General features: G+C 36.1%; 1 pseudogene; it reads left to right on the forward strand.

Annotated features, from left to right (window-relative positions):
• LOC107692752 (double-strand break repair protein MRE11A-like) overlaps positions 1-17,463 on the forward strand; it is a 97,062-nt pseudogene that overhangs the window by 25,364 nt on the left and 54,235 nt on the right.

The raw sequence follows: 17,463 nt of genomic DNA on the forward strand, positions 1-17,463 counted from the left end.
GATTATAATGACTTATACTGTCTTTTTACGTGTTGCGTTGCATCGCGCCGCGTAAACATAAAACCATGTCTGCATTTGTGATCGGAGAAACGACAAACAACAAGCGCTGCTCTACACTACTTAAAACTCGCGTTTGAATTGTCAGTGGCAAACTTACAGGCTGTGAGTCAGCATTATTTGTCAGAACACCGGCATTGTAGGCTACTCTTCCAGGAAACAGTCCTCGTCCTCCATAAAATGCGTTGCACACACATGAATATTTGGGTTGAACTGTTATGGAACCGTGTTGTAAATACAACTTAAACACTGATTTCTAGTTGTGTCCTCTTTTGGAAGGCCAAACAAAGTAGTTTCGCTTTCGCAACGAAACACAGCGTCTTCACGACATGGTGGCGGCGGCAGCAACAATATTACAGCGAGAATCAGTTACGCTTTCTTTCTTTGCGTATACATTTGGGCAGTGTTGTGCAAATCTTCCCACACAGTGACGTAGACATGTGGGGGCATGTTTAAACGAGGCGTTTTAGGAGGGCATGGACGAGTCTTAACTTTTATAAAGAATATCTCTTTGGGTTTGAGACTTTAGTCTTTGCAACTTTAGGGATCTTATCTATTCACGAACAGCTTGTGACACTCCAAAGAGAAAGGAAAACTTGAAATCGCATCATATGACACCTTTAAAGTACCACCAAATGCCCCTCAGATCCCTGTAACTAACCAAATCAATAAAATCACTTCATATTGGCCATGCAGAACATGGCAGAAACTAACACACGATAACCATGGACTGTATGTGGGGTAGACCTGCAGATTAGGCCTAAATTTGAACTAACTATTAAAACTGCCAAACGACTCATTCATCACTGTAAAACAATGTCAAAACGACAGGCTAATAACACATATTGTGGTGCAACAAGGCAGTCAGCGCAGTTTAATTATGAAAGATGATTTATACTTACCTAATATGGTAAAACAATGAGTATTAAACAAGTTTTCACATTAAAACAGTAAACTACAGGTAAATCTGACACATCTCACATCAACATGCTTTTATCATCTTTTTAAGTTTAATTAATGTGCTGGCTAGATTTACTTATTACAGTCATTAAGGCAACAAAGTTTAATTAAATCATGGCCACAAATTAAGAACGCCGTAATAATTAATAAAACTAACACAATAATTCTTAATTTGTTGGAATTAATTATTAATTCATAGTTAGCAGCTCTCACTTTGTCTATGTAAACTTTGCATATACGTCATTTTAACGTTATAAAATAAAACTTAATTGAAAATCGGTACTCACACTTTGATTGCTGTCCATGTCGTCCATCTTATATTGGTGTTCTTGGTGATCCAGTTCGGTAGGTGGCGCTGTCACAAAAAAAAAATGGGGTCCTGGAAATGCGGTCCTAGAACTGTGGTCCTGACACTGCAGCCTCCGGTTGTGCAGGAACATACTATTGGTAGCACCAGCTCATTTGCATTTAAAGGGACAAACACAAAAACGGTGCATTTTGGCTCATACCCTGAAAGTGGCAATTTCAACAAGCTATAAAAAATTATCTGTGGGGTATTTTGAGCTAAAACTTCACATACACACTCTGCGGACATCAGAGACTTATTTTACATCTTGTAAAAAGGGGCATAATAGGTCACTTTTAATACTTAAATACCGTAATCAAGTAAAATTACTCAAGCATTTTACACCCCTGATCATTTGTGTCTGTTTTTGTATTTGTTAATGTTTGAAATGCTATTGAAATGTGAGTTTAACATTTAGTGTTTTTGGTATTTCTCCCCATTAGATAGGAATGTCTAATATATTGACTGTCACACAAGTGACTGAATATAATTGCTTTCCCAAGATGGCATCTAAGTGAATAGACTTGCCTAGAAAAGAACTGTTAAAACTGTTTGTAGCCAGGACTGAGCTGTTTGCAATGTTCTTGCCTTTTTATATGCAGTATACATTAGACTGTGTGTAAATTATTTATTGGTTTGACATCTGAGACTGTAAATAGTCAAATTTTGTCTGAATAAGTCTTAAAATCCTGATAAATGGAGAGGAAAGTTCTAGGGTCGATCCATAGCAAGTTTATAGAATGCAGTTTGGATTGTGGCTTCTATCACAGCCTTTACGCAGTCAGAATTTTTCTCCTTTTGTTAATCTCCTTTATTTTGTCTCTGTTGTTTGTCTTTGTCTTTGTTCTGTGCATCTACAAAATACTAACTTGAAGGAGGTGTGTATTTATGTATGCAAATGTAATATTTTATAGTTATTTATATAATTAACAATACAGTTACTGATTCAAACTTTTAACTTTGGAAAAAAGTGAAGCTCTGAGAGAAAATAATATATTGAATACATTAAATGCATTGTATTATTTGACTTCTTTTAAGGTTGGTTATGTAAGGCTGATTTTGGAACAGGGGACTTGCTTTGGAAGCTACGATTTTTTGTACATCTCACAAGTGAACCACCTTTGGCCTCTTCTGTCAATGTAATCATTATTATAAATCATGGCTCAGACAATATTACAGAGTCTCACCTTTACCTGCATGTGTCTTTAGATTCGACAATTTCGAGACTCAAAGAGAAACACAGCAGAAGAGGATGAGGAAGTACAAGAGGTCTCTTTTTATTTTATTTGCTCACTATATATTACATAATCACTTCTTTTCACATTCATAATTCACTGACATTCCTATGTGAATTACCCTAGAAACATTAATTCTGTTTCAGGCTATAATTCGTGCAAAAGCTCATAGGGACCACAGATTCTGTGAGAGATGATGACCTCAACCTATCAGATGAGCCAGCTGACATTGCTGTGGAGTCAGATGAAGAGTCCACTTCTGCTCCTACAATCTGTGGAAGGGGGCGTGGCTCCAGAGGTGCAAGCAAAAGAGGAAGAGCAAGAGGTATTTACATAAACATACACATTCACAAACATATTAACAGTTTCTTTGATAACTACTAACAGGTAACACCACAAGAGTTGTGAAGACATCCTTTTGAGGGGAGGTGGATGTACAGGTGCATCTCAATAAATTAGAATGTCATGGAAAAGTTCATTTATTTCAGTAATTCAACTCAAATTGTGAAACTCGTGTATTAAATAAATTCAATGCACACAGACTGAAGTAGTTTAAGTCTTTGGATCTTTTAATTGTGATGATTTTGGCTCACATTTAACAAAAACCCACCAATTCACTATCTCAACAAATTAGAATACTTCATAAGACCAATAAAAAAAAACATTTTTAGTGAATTGTTGGCCTTCTGGAAAGTATGTTCATTTACTGTACATGTACTCAGTACTTGGTAGGGGCTCCTTTTGCTTTAATTATTGCCTCAATTCGGCGGAAGTTCACTCAAATTCTTGAATCGATTTTGCTTGAAATCCTCATAAGGCTGCGGTTGGCCTTATTTGCCTTATTTGCCTCATAAGGCAAAGTTCTCTCGGTTGGTTGTGCATCTTTTTCTTCCACACTTTTTCCTTCCACTCAACTTTCTGTTAACATGCTTGGATACAGCACTCTGTGAACAGCCAGCTTCTTTGGCAATGAATGTTTGTGGCTTACCCTCCTTGTGAAGGGTGTCAATGATTGTCTTCTGGACAACTGTCAGATCAGCAGTCTTCCCCATGATTGTGTAGCCTAGTGAACCAAACTGAGAGACCATTTTGAAGGCTCAGGAAACCTTTGCAGGTGTTTTGAGTTGATTAGCTGATTGGCATGTCACCATATTCTAATTTGTTGAGATAGTGAATTGGTGGGTTTTTGTTAAATGTGAGCCAAAATCATCACAATTAAAAGAACCAAAGACTTAAACTACTTCAGTCTGTGTGCATTGAATTTATTTAATACACGAGTTTCACAATTTGAGTTGAATTACTGAAATAAATTAACTGTTCCATGACATTCTAATTTATTGAGATGCACCTGTATACACTAAATCAACTAAATTCCAACCTGGGGTCCGCGCACCCCTAAGGGGGGGACAAATCAATTAATATTATTGCGGCAAAGCCCTGCTTTGAGGTAGGGCTGGGCGATAAAACAATAACTATAATTATCGTGATATAATTTTCCTCAATAAAACAATAACAAGCATTTGATAAATGTTCGATATAATGTTTAAGCGCCAAAAGCGGAAACAAAACAGTGATACTCATTTGAAGCACACCACACGAGGCATTTATCCCCTCAGCTCAAAATTGCAGTGCAACGCGAGCTCACTAGAGCAGATGCGTTTACTCGCTGATGAGTTTCGGTCACACGACTCTAAACAGCGCTGTGAGATCCAGTGTGAAGCGCTTGAATTCAGCGAAGAACACATGACTCTGTGATTTAAACTAGTTTAAAGCCTGATCAAACAGCAGGAACACTGTGCGCAACGATACAGTCAGAAGGCTTTTCTACAAATCGCCATCATTTACCATGGATTTACTGTAGTAACAACTGAACAAAACAAAAAAAAAATTGCCCCTTTTAGACTTGCACTCTATTCATTTACTAACTACTTGTTTTCTTTAAAAACAAAAACACACACTATCTTCTCTAATCTTTTTATATTCTATCTATTTGTTTTCTTTTTATTTATTATACAATTAACAAAAGCAAAAAGGCCTCTAACACTAGCTTGCTCTATTCTTTTTCTATTCTATCTGTTTTCTTTTTATTTATTATATAATTAAAAAAAAAAAGAAAAGAAAAAAACCTTGCTACGTGTACTGCGTTAAGCTAACTGAGACTTATTATAGCACATATCATTGCTCTCTTGTTGATTTTGATTGCTTCCATTGTCCTCATTTGTAAGTCGCTTTGTATAAAAGCGTCTGCTAAATGACTAAATGTAAATGTAACTGCACCATGATATTGATGCAGAAATGTGGGATATTCGTATCAAATTTTATTATAATGTAGATATATATTAAATCTATTAAAGGAGTAATGGAATATAATTGCAGTATTTTTGTGATTAAGCTATAGCTTTTGTGCATTTATACTAAATGTATTTAGACTACTGTTTTTCATAAAAATACTTAGAAACCATATAGTTGCATTTTTACCATGGTATTTACCATGGTATGTGTGTTTTTTTTCAGTTTAACGCGTTAAAAATATTTAACGCAATTAACGCAGGGGCGGGGCTAGGGTTGGCCACCCCACTCACAACTGCTGCTTCTGAAGTGCATTTATTCAGTCGCAGAACGACTGAGAACGGGAGATGTTTCAGACACGCGTTGCACATCACTTCAGCACCAGGCGCGATTCAAGCGAGTGCGGAAACGGTACTGTGCTCTTAGCGCATGCTCTTCAATTGCATGCACAAAGGTGCCGGCGCACGCTGTAGCCTGTATCCTTTCATGTCAAAGAGCGAAATAAACTACGTGCATGCAATGTCTTGGTCAGTTAAGTCATGAAGTTACCAAAAAGGCGATTAAAGCTGCCTTAAAACTGTGCATGCATGTAATATATTTTATAAGAGTCACATTAAATAACATGTCTCTGAGGGCACAGGTAAATATGACATTTATTATAATGGGTTTATGTGAAAATTGTTTTAAGTTCACTTAAATTAGAAATTATTTTTAAAGGGGGGGCAATTTTATCAGGGTGTCCGCGAGTCCTTAAAAAGTCTTAAAATGTCTTAAATAACGTTTTCCTAATATAAGTTCCTAATATAAGGCCTTAAAAAGTCTTAAAATGTCTTAAATTCGGATTCGATGGGTCTTAAATATTTTTGGTCTCATTACCGCTAAAATATCTTCAGTCTGATGGACCTAATGACTTTACAATCATTGGACAGACCGAAGATTTTTTCTTCAGTCAGTTACTGCGTCATCAGAGAGAATTGCAGTAAGAATACAGAATACAAGCTGAGGCTCACTCTGTTTGTCTCGAGACTTCGGAACAAATGAGCGTGACAGCACACAAACTCAGAAGAAACACTGAGGTAAAAATTCAGAATTTTTAGTTTATTCATAACATGATATAGTTAAGTAACACCATGACAAGTGAGCTATTTTGCTCAATATTCTCACGACGCAAAAAAAAACATTCAAAACACCTACAGAGTGCATGCAGTCTAGTGCACATGCACATTTTTAGTTTGTTCATAACATGATATAGTTAAGTAACACCATGACAAGTGAGCTATTTTGCTCAATATTCTCACGACGCAAAAAAAAACATTCAAAACACCTACAGAGTGCATGCAGTCTAGTGCGCATGCGCATTTACAGTGTGCTCTTTCACTGCATGATTCAGTCTATTAAAATACATTCAGAATGATCACAAATTCAAGACATGGGGGCAGAAAATGTGTATATTTATACCACTTCATATAGTTAATCAAGTTCACACGGAAGAGTGCCTTTTTTTCTCCAAAAATTTCCATATACAAATGTGATATTGATTTTTTACAACAGTTCAATAAACTAGAAGTTTTATTAAAGACTTACATTTTAGACACCGTATTGCCTGTTTTTGCACTATTTCGCCAACAAAAATAATTCCAAACAAAGCCACAGCGCGTCTCTGAGCAACATGACAGCGTTTTGTTCCTGAATGAATCAAACATTTAAATGATTCGGTTCAGTCGCAATGACTCCCTTATTAAAAGTGACTTGCTGCCACCTGCTGGCGGTTTTAATTTCACATTTAAAGTATCTTTTCATTTTTTTAATTATTTCAAATATCAGTATTCAATGTTTTACTCTGAGATACTGTGTATATATATATATATATATATATATATATATAGGGCTGTGCGATATAGCTAAAAAATTTATCAACGATATAATGTTTCATATCGTTCGGTATCGATAATTATTGACATTTTTTATAACCTTTTTTAAAACAAAAAGCAATCGAAGAAGGTGTACCGTCGATAAATATTGATACCGTTTTATCGCCCAGGCCTATATATATATATATATATATATGTATATGTGTATATGTATAATATATGGTAACACTTTACAATAAAGTTCCATTAGTTAATGTTAGTTAATGTTATTATAAACTGTAACTGTAAATATTTATTACAGTATTTATTAATCTTTGTTAATGTTAATGAAAATAGTCATTCATTGTTAGTTCATGTTAATTCACAGTGCATTAACTAATGTTAACAAGCACAACTTTGGATTTTAATAATGCATTAGTAAATGTTGAAATTAACATTAGCTAAGATTAATAAATGCTGTAGAAGTGTTGTTCATGCTTAGTTCATTTTAACTAAATTAGTTAACTAATGTTAACTAATAAACCTTATTGTAAAGTGTTACCGTTTTGCCTATGTATTAATTCAAACTCTTTTGGATTAATGTTTTAGAATTGCATTCTGTAGTTAACCAAGATCACATTTATAGCAGGTTTGTATCTATGAGGTCCAATTTTAATTTACTGAATGTTCATTTACATTTACATTTTGCTTACTCTGTTACATTTTAGGGTTATTAGAATCTTGAAGGTTTTTCCTGTATCACCCTCTCAAATTTCTTATGTAAATCAGCTAGCTAGAAGACAAAGGATTGTAACATTTCCCTCCGAAAGTGCAATTCCTCATTGTCTCTCTCATCTCCTGAGGGTGTGAAATCTCTTCTTAGAGATTTCTTCTTGGAGAGATACTTTTTCGAAGAGAGCCTCAATGAATTGCATCAGGACACTCTTTCAAACCGGCAAGATGTGCAAGTATCAAACTTAGTCTCATTACTTGATAATTGACGATGACATCAGTATGTACAAACATTTGTCCCAAATTGTTGTTAATGTAATTTAACTATGTGAGTGGCATGGCAGGATTTTTGAACAGTTTCTAAAGTCGTAGTGGGGCACCACCAACAGATTGCTGAGTGGTGTGGCCGGTGTGCGTATAATGTGTTCAATATTTAAAGATGTGGCACTTCTTGCCCAGTGTTAATCTTGAAGTCTCCTAGTTAGAGGACATAATTTAGGAACCATTACCCGCCAAATGTTACCCGTCATGGCTTATTTTCACCCTCATTTGGCAAGTTGGTGGCTGTTAAGTTCAAACCCTGTCTGCAATGTCTATTTTAATGTGTCAAGGTGCTGCCTCAAAGTCAGGGCGGGGTGGACATGGACAAAAAGGATCTCTCTCAAGTGCACTGACAACCAAGTCAATAATGGATGGTGAGAAACAATCACATCACACCACTGAGACACATCTTATGATGTAATCTTCTGTTGTGGTTCCCATAAATATATTACATTCTTGAATGAGGATGCAGATTTTACTTTTTATCTGTTCATGCTCCTGAGATGCAAGTGACGGAAGGTGATCAAACCTTTCCATGGTTTCCATGAAATTTTAATGGCTTTCATATGAACTCAAACTAGGCTTACAAACATCTTATCTTTTCTTATCGGTTCCATTCCTGTGTTAGAGTTTTGATGGTGCGAAATTTAATGTGTCTGTACTGTGTTCCAAATTTAACTGTAGCTCAGGTGTTGCTTTTGTGTGTGGTGTGTGTGTGTGTGGACTGTTGGTGTTTTAAGTGATGAATCAATAGTTATCTTTCATAGTGAAAATGTCAGTCAGTGATTAGCATCTTTCTTTGAATAGAAAGAGAGTGAATGGTGAAATTCTTTGTTTAGAATAATATTTTTTCTTAAAGAAGAAATTATTTTATTCACAGCATTCCAGGCTTCAAGTCAGAGGACCTCTCGTGGAAACACACCAAAGTCGTATGCTGAAGAGGTACACTCACATACCCCTGAATATATCTCTGCATGTCTTAGGCCAGGCGTATATGGTGCGATTTTTGCTGTCATATGAGCTCGTAAGCATTTTTTCAGGCGGGAGAACATGTCAATCATTGATGCTCTTATGGTCGCGGCTGGCATTGTGTGAGAGGAATTACAAGCCAAGCCGAGTACCTTACAAGCAGCTCCCAAGCTCTCAGTCATTTTTTAACATGCTGAAAAAATTCAGGATTTGACCAGGGTATAGGTTTTCCTCTTTTCCCAAATCATACACTGACATAGCACATAGGCTTCTAGCAACCATATAGCACGGCCACACACACACTCACACACACAAATAGGATATCTAGTTTTGTTGAATCGAATGACCATGCTGTTCTCTGCTGTTCACCAAAATATATGATTGACATGATTATCAGGTTAACTGACTTGAAACGTGTACAAGAGCTCAACGACCTCCACAGTGTCAGTTTATGCCCTGGTTTAGATTGTTAAAAACTAAATAATAATCCTGTTAACCCTGTTTTTTCAGACACAGCCACACAATGTTGACAGAAAGAATATATTTTTCCAACATATTTACAAAATCATAAATTCCACATGCACATTTTTCATGCATCCACATGCACAACCTACTTTATTAGTCTCTCTTTCACAAACAATAATTTGAGTCCATATGCATTCTCACAATTTTTATTTGTTATTCAAGCTGTGTGGTCTATAACAGTTTATTCTGTTTTATCTTGTTTAACAGAGAACAAATCCATCTCCTTTTTAAACACTTAAGCTTAAAAACATATTTTTATTCTACCACATTAGAGCTTAAGCTGGCAACAAGATTGACCTCATGAGCAAACAGCAAACTGTTTTGCTTTAGTTTATATTTTTTTCTGACATGCTCAGATAAACAAAATGAATGTATTCCAAATCTATATGACTTTCTGTCTTCTGCTGAACATAAAAGAAAATATTATATATAATGGAAATTAATGGTCACCAAACAGGTTTGTTTACCACTTTTCTTTTTTCTTTTCTTTCTTTTTTAAATTGTTTTAGTTATGAAGTAAAGTTTTGTTTAGTTTTGAAGTTTTATTAACAAAGACAGAAGAAAAAAATGAAACCAAAACAAAAATAAATAACTGGACTGCCTCAGGCTGTTAGAAATTAGTGTAAATAAACATTAAAAAAACAGTATTCACAATTGTTTTATAAACAAGAGAAATTTACACTGGAATGCAACAACACAGTATGAAAAAAAGGAAGAGGATTACAGAATTAGATTTTCCCATTTTTCCGCATGTGGCTTCAAATATTTATTTATTTATTTTTGTTGGCTAAGCTCACTAAAATGTAGCCATGCCATTTGAATAATATAAAGGACTTGTGAAGATTTCCAGTTATGAAGTATTACTTTTTTTGGCTGCATTCGTGCCTGCTATTAGAGCCTGCTGATGGGTAAGGGGGAGATTACCCATCAAATCAGAATATCCGAAAATAGCCAGATTGCGGTCAGATTAAATGTCTATTATCTATGTTCTTGAAAGCAATTCAAATATGTTCAACCAGAAGTCATACAAAATAGGGGAAAACCAAAATAAATGTGCCATTGTCCCCTCAGCCATCCTGCACCTATCACATTGAGTATAACACATTGTATAACTTTAGTCAGGACATGGACTTTTTTTTTTATATATATATGTATTTCAATATGCTCACTTGTAATGTTAACAAGTTCACTTGTAATGTCAACAACGTTTTTGCTCCATATATGTATAGAGAGAGAGAGAGATACATAGATATAGATATATGATTTTGAACCTCTGTCTGAAGTTATCTGTTTTGATATTTGACTGGTGCAGGCCATCTGATGATTTTATATTGTGATCTTTTATGTCCTCATAATTATATTAAAACTACTGCAATGACTGCCTAGATTGTTGTGCTTACTGTCCATGCAAGATGTGCATTTGTGGTTAAAAAGTATATAAATTTTTTTTTTTTTAGAGAATGACCGATCGTTTCGCTATATAAGACCCCTGTTCCTCGGCTGGGATCATGTAGAGCCCTTTGAAGCTGCATTGAAACTGCAGTTTGGACCTTCAACCCATTGGCCACCATTATAGTTCATTATATGGAGAAAAATCCTGGAATGTTTTCCTCAAAAACCTTAATTTCTTTGTGACTGAAGACAGAAAGACATGAACATCTTGGATGACATGCACTCAAAAAATAATTCATTGGATGAACTCAATTTAATTGAGGGAAGGATTTACATCCAATAAATTTGTGTATCCCCAACTCATAAAAACAAATTCATGCAATTAAATAGTTGGTCCAACTCAGTTTGATCAAATATAGTTTAAATGAAATTGATACATTTATGACGTGATTTTTTTTTTATGCTTGTTGAACTCAAACTAAAACATTTAACTGGAAAATAAATTATTAGGCAGAAATCCTTCTAATTGTGTTCCCCCTATAGAGATGAGAGACAAATCTTGGTTTAAATGTTTTAATTTAAAACTAAAAAAAAAAAAGATGTACAATACTGTACTATTGTTTACTGTAAAAAAATTATTAAAACTTTGAAAAATTATTTAACAATGTTGTTGTGACGGGGAAAGTACACATTTTTAAACATTTTATTTAAGCATCAGTCTGAAAATTTGCCTTTGTCTGCATGAGCAGCACATGAACAGTCTTTGGAATGCCAAAGTCAAGTACTTTTAATAAGAACAGTCTATTAACAATAAGTCAAAATAAACTTGACCATCAATAATAAAAGTAACATACATGTATGGCCTAATCACGTCTAACTCAAAACTACTAGACTAGACCTGGACTAGAACCACTAACTAGAAATACAGTACGTGTATTGTTTCTCTATTTTCCCGTGAAAAAGGCATAAACATCACTGTACTTTTTGTGTGCTGAGGTGTGTGTCCGAGCACATCAGTTTATAAACTATTCAATATTGCTCAGAAACAAGAAAAACATCAGAAATAAATCATGAAGGCATCAGCATACAATGTATTATATAGCTGCACATAAAACGTGGTAATAATTGTTGTCATTGTTAGTTTTTTTTTGGTTGGTTTTTTGTGTGTGTGTGTGTGTGTGTGTGTGTATGTGTTGATGTAGAAATCAACACAATGCTCAATTCCCAATATAATGTATGTTATATTACATTATATAACATACATTATATATGTATATATATAATGTATATATTATATATACATCTCATGCAAACAGCTTAATTTTAAGCTGCTGGATCTTTGCATTCAACTTATGTCCATCCATATTCATTAAGATTTTTTGGAAAAATTCAAAGGTGTACTTGAGGTTGTCAGGAAAGTTTAAGTCAAGACCATAAATGAGACCGAACAGCATGATGAATGCCAAGATCACACAGTCTAGGCTTAGATATCCTAGGTACTACTAAAAGTCCAGAGTTTTGTGACCTTAAAGAGCGTGATGGATTGTAGGGCATAAGAAGATCAGTTAAATATACAGGAGCTAAACCATTTAGTGCCTTATAGGTCAGTAGCAATATTTTGAAATCAATACGGAACTTAATAGGTAACCAGTGTAGAGATGATAAAATTGGGGTAATGTGATAGATTTTTCTTTCACTTTCTGAATCAATATAGATTACGCTTGTCCTGCCTAAATGTGACTTTTGTACATGTTATTTCCATTTTTTCTTTTATCACCACTTCATTGTCACGCCTTTTCGCTTCTGACAACAAAGCAATTCTCTAATCCTCCAAGCTTTCTGTGGATTCACCTTTTGGATGCAAAGGAATGTAGTTGGCACCAGCTTTGCCTTGTCCTTTTCGTTTGTATTTAAAGGAATTTACACAGATTTGGATGTCCAGTGGATGTCCAAGACGGCCAAGCTTTGTGCAATAATTTTGCATCTTGTACTTAAGTGACTGCTTCCATCCCCAAAATCCTGTCTTGCCCCAAACAAGGATGGACCCTAATTAAAGCTGCTGCTACCTCTTCGCACATGTAGTCTTTAGAATATTTTGTGTATTTGATCATTTCTTGGGCTAGGCCATCCAGAATGATACATTTCAGCTTTGGACCAGAGTTAAAGTATGTCGCATTGGCCTCAATATCTGTTTTCTTTGTTTAGCTCAAATTCTGCATCGTAGGCAAACTTGGAAACCAAAAAAACTTTGGGCCATGGGGATAAACCTAAGGGCATTTCTGTAGATGAGTGAGAAGATATATACTGTGCATCATCATCGCAGGATGAGGCAAGTGATGAGATTTGTGGTTCAGAATCAGTAGTAGTCTCACTAAATTAATTTACAGGGTACACCGTGATGCAGGGCTCATTAATCTGGGGCTCCACAAGTGACCAGGCAGACAAGTATATTACCTTCAGTGTGCTTTTGTGTTCAATTTCAGAAACTGAAGTCAGTCTGTATATACTGTATGTATTGCAAATGGAAATCCTTGTTAAAACCAAAGGATGTCTTTATCAAAGCATGAAGTTCTCCCACAGTCTCTGGAATTCCAGATATCAGGGACAGTTTTCTAGAGTCAGTCTCATCATCAAAGATAATCCATAGAGCAACAGCAGGACCTGCCATAATGGAATACCTTTAAACTATTGGAAAAAATAGAAAAAGAGAATAAGAAACCATCAAATTATGTTTCTGTTTTCATTTGAAGTCTATATATATTTAGAGATTTAACAAGAGAGAGCCTAAATAATACTATAGACACTGGCCTTCAGACCTCAGACTAGACCAGAAGGATTATACTAATCTTCAATGATGATGAATCTTCTCAAGCTCACCATGCGCAAACCCCCAACCATGTCTTCCACAAGAGGATATGGGTCTTTCAAATCACCAAGGTCAATCAGGGCAACTTCTGCTGTGGGTCAAGCAGATAACTCAAGCCCTCTATAATGCTCCCTATACCAAGCACACAAAGGTATCACAAGGAAACACAGCATCTCCTTAAGAATACATAGTTTAGGATCTCGTTGAATTTAGCTCTATCTACAGATCCGTTTACAATAAGCATCCCCTCACTGTAATGTATACTACTGCAAGACCATGTCTTTTGCCATATGAACCTGAGTAACATTTGGGTGTCTTTGCTTCATTGTACACATTACTCTCTCATTAAGGACATCAACAGGCATAATTGAGACATCTGTGACCTCCAAGGATGACTTCTTGACACTTAAGGAATGTCTATGATAGGCAAGCATGAACTGGTGTTTAATAGCTAGCGAACAAGCTATATTTTTAAAACAGTTTGTATGACGAGCAACCTGCTTGAAGAAGCTATGTTTAGCTTCAAATCTCATTGTCCACAGTCCAATTAGAGGCCCGAAGCAACGGATCATTTGCGGATAATGCTCTAAATAGTGATATTTTGGTATGAGCTTGACTTGAGGAAAAAATTCAAGATAGTGCTCTGTGTTCATAAATCTTGGCCTCAAGATATGCAATTGGTCTCATCTGTTTGAACGGGCTACAACCAGTTCGACTATGTCTTTAAGATCTAAGATCACCTGCCATGCTGGCTCATCTTCTGGCAACATTAGCCCAATAATGAAAGGAAGAAAATTTATCAAGGTCGAATTTTCATGTGCATTGCCACCTATAGTGTTGCTGAATGTGAAGGAGCATGGTAAGGCATCTGGCCTGTATTAATGTGTTGAGAATGTCAAGAGTAAAGTACTTTTGGAGATCCACAGACTAATGCAATGTGCCAGTTCAACTGGAACAACACCCTCGAAAAGATCATGCATAATAGGATAGCCAGTGCTGACATGAAAATGCGAAAGGTGCTCAGTTAAAACGCATTGTTTTTGACTCCACAGCAGACTGTTGCATTCTCCTGTGCTGGCTTTACTTGAGCATCATGGACGTCTCTGGTTCTAAATTGGAAAGTACCTGACCCGACATCCTTCGTTTGAAATTCTGACTTTTGTCCAGTACAAAATCTGCATATTGAACCTACAGAAAAACTCTCAACAAATCCACCTATTGAGTGAGCTCCAAGGTTGTCCGCTATTACACACTATACAGTTCCTTTAACCAACTGACCAAGCTGAGAAATGAAGACACCATGCTGTTCTAATACTTGTAGGTATTTTGCAAATGAGTCTTCAGCACTTGTCCATAGCCATAGGTCTTGACATCATCAGATTTGCAAAGAACAGCTAGATAGATGGAGGACAGAGATGAATGGGAACCTGGTGGCAAATTACCCAAGACCCAGTACACACCACAGAATGTGTGCTTTTTCCAAGATGTCCTAAGTTGGTTACATACCTCGAAATTGTCAACATAATGATTAATGGCTATTCTCAAATATCCAAACTTGGATGTGTAGTTCTGTTTACGTTTATATGCAGTAGCAAGAGGGCCCTCCTTGAAAATAGCTATGCCCAGTGGATTAGATGTGCACAAAGCAGTGGAAAGCTCATCAACTGACGACATTGGCTTTGAAGTCTTTTACTGAATGCAGATTGTGTTTCCGGTTTCGGTGGGTGTTAAATGTACTATAAACATTGCTTTCAAATGTGCATTCTAGAAGTATACACTGAACGTTTTCATTATGCCTGAGATGTCCATTTATGTGTTGAAAATAATCTCTTTCTGTTGATAACTCCCTGCATGAACTCGCATGACACTGGAATGTGGTTAATACTTCTGACTTTGGAGTTTCCTGTTTAGCGTGTCTTTTGTATGTGTGATTAAGCAGCTTGCTCCATGTACTAAATGTGCATGGGCAATCTGTGTATGGACATGGATAGCGCAAACTGCCCCTAAAACACACATGGGCCTGCCTAAAATGCTGCAGCAATAAATAATTGCTATCAAGTTTCAACAAACATTCCTTGCACTGCCACATCCTAAATAGAAGAATGAAAAAACATTAAGATAACACAATTAACAAATGATAATGCTGTCATGTTATTCTGTAGAATTTCAACCTCCTTCAATGGGGAATGCCACAGAGCGGTTTAAGCCTGTAGCAGCGGTGGGGATAGGGGAGAGCTGCTGGGCTAAGCTAACGTGCGCAGCAGCACTTAAGTCGATGAGACAAGTGGCTGTTTATTTAGCTAGTTTTGCATGTAGGAAAAATGACGGGGCATACTTCACTCGACTCGTCATCTTACTAGCAGAAATCAACTTGTATTCTAAATTTAGAAGTTGAAATGAGTCGATTAAGTGAAGGCACACTTGGAATAATTCACCTAATTCACCTACTTTCTTTGACAGATTATTTTGACAGTGAAATAAATTCTTAACCATACACACACAAAATGGATATTTACCAATAACAAATCCAACAGCAAAGTAATCCATCTCCCATGTGCAAATGGCGCTCCCAAAATCAAACTAATTTGTGTTAATCAAATTGAAATAAGTCATCACCTTTATTTGTATAGAGCTTTATACAATACTGGTTGGTTTACAGTGTTAAACACGGAAATAGCTTGTCAATAATGCAAGATGTCAATAACAGTCATTTTTCCAGCTAATCTCAGTTCATTGATGATTTAGTGATATCATCAACCAGTTCAACTCTCTTCCAATAGTATCTGTGCAATCAGTCAAGCGTCCCCAGCTAAGCAAGCCAAAGGCAACCGTGGCAAGGAACCAAAAGTCCATCGGTGACAGAAACGGAGGAAAAAAACCTTGGGAGAAGCCAGGCTCAGTCAGGAGGCCAGTTCTCCTCTGCGTATCATTAGCATAACAGTGAATGCTAACACCATGTTTCTTGATGATATCTCCCAAGGGTAGCATGTAAAGTGTGAAAAGCAATGGTCCTAGTACTGAGCCTTGTGGCACTCCATACTGTACTTGTGATCAATATGATACCTCGTCATTTCCTGCTACGAACTGATGACAGTCAGATAAGTAAGATTTGAACCATGACAATGCAATTCCACTAATGCCAACATAATTTTGTAGTCTACTCAAAAGAATGTTGTGGTCGATAGTGTCAAACGCAGCACTAAGATCCAGTAGCACTAAAAGAGAAATACAACAACGATCGGATGATAAGAGCAAGTCATTTGTAATTAATGAGAGCAGTCTCAGTACTATGATACGGTCTAACTCCTGACTGGAAATCCTCACAGATACCATTTCTCTCTAAGAAGGAACATAGCTGAGAGGATATGTTTTTGACAGAAAAGGGAGATTTGAGATCAGTCTGTAATTAACTAATTCTCTAGGCTCAAGTTGTGGTATTTTAATGAGAGACTTAATAACAGCCAGTTTGAAGGTTTTAGGGACATATCCTAAAGACATTGATGAATTAATAATATTCAGAAATAATATTCAGAAGAGGATCTATGACTTCTGAATGCACCTATTTTAGTAGTTTAGATGGAATAGGGTCTAACATTCATGTAGTAGGTTTTGATGATTTGACAAGTTTATACAATTATTCCTGTCCTATAGCAGAGAATGAGTGAAATTGTTCCTCAGGGGATCTATAGTGCACTATCTAATGTGGCTGACGGCTGCATGGTTATAATTTTATCTCTAATAGTATCGATCTTGGAAATAAAGAAGTTCATAAAGTTATTACTGCTGTGTTGTTGGGAAAGGTCTGCATCTGTTGATGCTTTATTTTTCATTAATTTAGCCATTGTATTCAATAAATGCCTGGGGTTGTGTTTGTTCTCTTCTAAGAGAGACGAAAAGTAAGTAGATCTAGCAGTTTTTAGA

The sequence above is a fragment of the Sinocyclocheilus anshuiensis genome, unplaced genomic scaffold, assembly GCF_001515605.1.
Source record: "Sinocyclocheilus anshuiensis isolate Anshui unplaced genomic scaffold, SAMN03320099.WGS_v1.1 scaffold1171, whole genome shotgun sequence".
In the NCBI taxonomy this organism is placed as follows: domain Eukaryota; kingdom Metazoa; phylum Chordata; class Actinopteri; order Cypriniformes; family Cyprinidae; genus Sinocyclocheilus; species Sinocyclocheilus anshuiensis.